The sequence below is a fragment of the Meleagris gallopavo genome, chromosome 6 (assembly GCF_000146605.3).
Source record: "Meleagris gallopavo isolate NT-WF06-2002-E0010 breed Aviagen turkey brand Nicholas breeding stock chromosome 6, Turkey_5.1, whole genome shotgun sequence".
Lineage (NCBI taxonomy): Eukaryota > Metazoa > Chordata > Aves > Galliformes > Phasianidae > Meleagris > Meleagris gallopavo.
In genome coordinates, this window is record NC_015016.2 from 4,850,583 (window position 1) to 4,855,659 (window position 5,077).

The 5,077-nt window shown below is 37.5% G+C and overlaps 1 protein-coding gene across 1 annotated transcript in view; it reads left to right on the forward strand.

The window, feature by feature from the left end:
- The first annotated feature begins 622 nt into the window (after positions 1-622).
- The window catches only part of LOC100543469 (sodium channel protein type 5 subunit alpha-like), a 46,667-nt gene continuing 42,212 nt past the window's right edge, over positions 623-5,077 (forward strand). The window contains 1 exon segment of the mRNA XM_031553841.1: positions 623-1,555. The gene's annotated coding sequence lies outside the window, so the exon portion shown is untranslated.

Consider the following 5,077-nt stretch of genomic DNA (forward strand, 5'->3'; position numbering starts at 1 on the left):
TGCTTTCAGGAAAAATAACTTACACTTGAACTTCCATCACAGCACACTTAGCATTGCTATTTCTTTAAAACCATCCTCAGTTGTTTCTTTTGCTGATGGCATCTATTGGGCAGCATTTGATCCCCGTTGCTTTTCAGTTTGCATGCATTAAGGCTGCTTGGCTTTTAAGGACAACGTAGTTTATTCACTATACTTCTTCCAACAAAACCCATGACAGCTTTTAATCATTGTATGAAAGATTTAGGCTCTATCTGCTGAAGAGTAAAGTAATTTTTGGACACTAATGAGTGCCGCTGATGTAGCTGAAAGAGAAATAATTGTAATTAGCAATACGGCTCATCAGAAATGTATGTTTGTTACTATTACTAGTAAATTTTATACTTAAATTTTATTTCAAAAATATAACTAATTTCAGGATACAAAATTGTGGTCTTTATTTTGCTCAGACAAAGCTTGTATGTTGTAATGAAATAACAGCATAATGTAATATTGAATGTATTTTGAGCTTGGATTTTATACATGTAAAATATGAACACAACTATATTTTATAAGAGCATGTAGCAACAGGATGAGGGGAAATGGCTTTAAACTAGAAGAGGGTAGGTTTAGACTAGATATTAGGAAGAAATTCTTTCTGTGAGGATGGTGAGACACTGAACAGATTGCCCAGAGAGTTTGTGGATGCCTCCTCTCGGGAAGCATTCAGGACCAGGCTGGATGGGGCTGTGAGCAACCTGGTCTAGAGGGAGGTGTCCCTGCCTATAGCAGGGGGTTGGTACTGGATGATCTTAAAGGTCCCTTCCAATCCAAACCATTCTATGCTTCTATGATTCTATATTCACTTTGAGATTTTATCTTTACTAATACAAAATGGATACACATCATAGCCTGGGAATAATAAAAAGTAGTATTTTAGGAATGAAAACCAGCAATGTGTTAAGTGTCATTTCAGGTTGCGGATGCCCCATTCCTGAAGGCATTCAAGGCCAGGCTGGATGTAGCTTTGGGCAGCGTGGTCTGGGGGTTGGCAACACTGCACATAGCAGGGGGTTGACACTAGGTCATTGTGGTTCTATTCAACCCAAACCATTCTATGATTCTATGATCCTGTCTTTTAATGAAGTGCAAAATTTGTCTGAATATTCAGCATATGCTGGGAAGTTGGGCTGTTTAAAAGTTCAGAACGAAATACAAAGCATAACAACTTTTTCCTTTTGAACAGAAACGTTGCAGGTTTTTAGTAAGTGCAAATAAAACAATGGAGTAATATCTATGTAATCATTCTTCAAAAGACCCTCTGGCTTTTTCCTTTTTTTGCAGTGCTCCCCATGAGATTACGAGACCTCAGAACAACAATGAAGCTCCTCCCTCTGTCCCTCCCCCAGGCATCCCAATACAAAAACTTTCTGGGTGGGAGCTAGATGGGTAGGTAGGATGGTCTTCAGAGCAGGGTGGTGATTGTGAGAGAATGAAAACTTTCTCTTAGAAGATAAGAGCTTCTTGAAATTAGTTTAAAGAAATCTGTTTGGAGGCTTTTTCTTTCTAAGGAGGCACTGTAAGTGTTTTGTTTCTGCTAAATATTTGGTGTACTATGCAAAATTCCCATTGTTAATTTTGTAAATTTAAATCTCTGTGTGTTTGTTTAAAGTATTCTGGGGTTCTCAGTGTGTTTGTGTGTATGTACATATAAGAGCATGTCTGATTTTAAGACTTAAATATGGTTTTGTTTTTAGTTACAGGTAGAAAAAATCTTTTTAATGTAGAACTGCTATCTTGCAGCAAACATGCTGCTATTCTTTTAACATTTATCACGTTTTACTAAATGCTAATGAAATTCTCATTCCTTTCAAGCTGCTTTTTGTCTTGTTTTGCTACACTGGCTGATGCACAGTAGTATTCAAATTGGCTTTGATACTATCTAATCTGAGCTCTAATTACCTTCAGATAGTGCAATTTCTTTTTCTGCATAAATCTGAAGTGTTGCGTGATTTTATTCAAGGCATTTAAGTAATGCAAAACCTGGCCCAATATCTGTTTCTGATTTTGGAAGCGATGAGGAGGTTTGATTACATTATACTGAAACTGTGAATATCTTTTATGCCTGTTTCAAAACAAACAAGCAAACAAACAGCTGTCCACTCAAAATGACATAAAGTTTGTGTAGGGGAAAGCAGATTGCAGAGAGTGAGGAGCAAAGTGCTAAGTGGAAGAAATGACCATGTATTTTAGGAACAGATATTAGTCCAGTAAAATGCGTTATGCTTCCCAGCTTGTTTTTGGAAAAGGATAAAATAAATCTGCTAAATCTTGTAATAAGTATTGGTGTTTAGACAGAAGAAAATAGTTATCTGAGAACAGATGCGTTTTGTTTATGCTGGAGCTGAGTAGATGATTGTAGCTTTTTGCAAGGTATTGTACAGCACAGAAAAGAGAGTTCTTAGCCTATCTCATAGTGCTGTAATGAGCTGCTTTCTCATTTTCCTTGCAGTTCCTTGTTCCAAAAGCATTTGAACTAGGTATGAAATAGTATTTTGATTCCTTTTAAATCTTCTTTGCTTTTTGTGGAGTGTTAGTAGTTATTCTTAATAATGGGCATTCATTGCAGTGTATATATCTAGTGCTTCAACGTGTAAAATTGTTGATGAATTTGAAGATGTTTATAACATTCAGCATTTCTGGATCAGTGTTTGCTGTGCATGGTGAACTGATTAAATATAACATTTGAAATTGAAATTCTAGAGTAGCTATCTCCATTTGATCATTGCAGTATCTCTCCAACCTTGATTAACTGTGCTTACTAATAGATATCCACTGTCTGTTAATGGGAGTTAAGATGCCTTGATCACAGGCAGGATCTCAGTGAAGGTGTCTTTATCTACAGGCAATATCCAACCTAACATCTTTGGGTTTCTGAACATCAGGCCTATGTGTTTATATGCATTTTTATTTTCATACTGTTAAGGTACTAAAAAGGCTGCTGATTTTGTTGACCTAAAAAGTGGGCCTTTTAGTTATGTCAACAAAAACTGTACTTGACACAGTTCAGTGTGGTTAATGCACCCCAGGATCCCACTGGCCTTCTTGACCACGGGGGCACACTGCTGGCTTACGGCCAACCACTTGTCCACCAGAACAACCAGGACCTTCTTTGCAGAGCTCCTTTCTAGCAGGTCAGCCCCTAACCTGAACTGGTGCATACAGTTATTCCTTTATGAATTACTTGGAAATATTTTGTTCTGGTGTTTAGTTATTATGATTATCTGAACTATGTGTAGGATCCATTAAAATTTAATTTTGCACATTGTCACTGGAAAATAATTTATTGAAAAATGCATAGATTTGCCCAAATAAGCTTTTGAAAAAACTATTGATGAATACTGAAAAAGGTACAAAATCATAAAATTACAGAACTATAGGGGCTGGAAGGGATCTCTGGAGACCATTGAGTCCAGCCCCACTGCTAAGCAGTTCCCTACAGCAGGGCACACAGGTAGGCTTACAGGCAGGTACTGAATATCTGCAGAGAAGGAGACTCCACAACTCAGTACAGGCTGTTCCAGTGCTCTGACAGTAAGGAAGTTCTTCCTTGTGTTAGTATAGAACTTCCTGTGTTTCAGTTTCTGTCCATTGCCTCTTGTTCTACTGTTGCTGGCCATTGAAAAGAGACTGCCCCCATTGGCTTGAGTCCCTCATTTGAGATATTTATAAACACTTTTCTTATGAGGGTAATGCTCCAGGCTCCTCACCATCTTCATCACCCTCTGCTGGACTCTTGGACTCTTTCTATGAGAGCCCTGTCTTTTTTGAACAGAGGAGCCCAGAACTGAATATGTTACTCCAGACATGGTCTCACCAGGGCAGAGTAGAGGGGGGAGGATCTTCCCTCAAGTTGCTGACCACACACTTTTTAATGCACCCCAGGATCCCATTGGCCTTCTTGACCACGGGGGCACACTGCTGGCTTACGGCCAACCACTTGTCCACCAGAACAACCAGGACCTTCTTTGCAGAGCTCCTTTCTAGCAGGTCAGCCCCTAACCTGAACTGGTGCATACAGTTATTCCTCCCCAGGTGCAAGGCTCTACACTTGTTCTTGTTAAACCTCATCAGGTTCCTCTCTGCTCAATTTTCCAATCTGTCCAGGTAGAATAGGGTTCTGCAGGAGCATGGGTTTTAGTAGTTGCAGCCTTTTGATGATTGGTCTCATTGCAAGTATTGCTACATGTTATGTTCTTTTATTTATTCATTTTAAAGTACTTCTTGCCCTATTTTAAACATGGAGTTATTTGATTTTGTGCAAACAAAATCCTATCAGAGCGAGACATTTTTATTCCTTATTTTTCTATGAATGAATCTACTAAATGTGTGTTAAAACCAATTTAGAAGATAATGCAATTTGTCCTTTATTCTTTCATGTCCAGATGCTCAGAGTAAGTATTCAATGGGCTGTTACAAGTGGAGGAGCAGATAGAAATAATTTGACAATCAGAATTAAATATTATACATGCTGGAAATAAGTTGAAATCCAAATGAGGGCAATTTTTTATTTATATTCCTACTAGTTTTTCTACTATATTTTGAGAGCTCCTTCTATCAGAAACACCCTTCATGGAATTTGAATGTGTATTTCATTCTGAAACTCTAAATCTACTGGTTATTATTTGCAGTGATGAGTCATTACCCCTGTGAGCACTTGTGAATTCTGTCTGTATTAATGGTCTCATTTTTGGCAGTACTTTGCCAGTCTATAAAATAATGTCCCAAAAGGAAAGGTTTTTTTTTGTCTTATTTTTTTTTTTTTTAATTGACAATTATAATACAGTAGCACACACATTTGCTTTCTTTGGTTACTTTTTCATCTGTTCCTACTACTTTGCCATATACTTCTCTCATCAGAATATCTGGAATTCCTTGGGTTTTTCTTTTGACATAAAAAGATTGTGTTAAGTTTCATAGTCATCAAAGTCAGCCTTAAGCTACTTAGGCTTACCTAAAACCATGATTAGTTTATTTACAATCAATTCAGTTCCTTTTCTCAAGATGAGAAAAATAAGTACTTTCCAAGTTAATTAGAGGA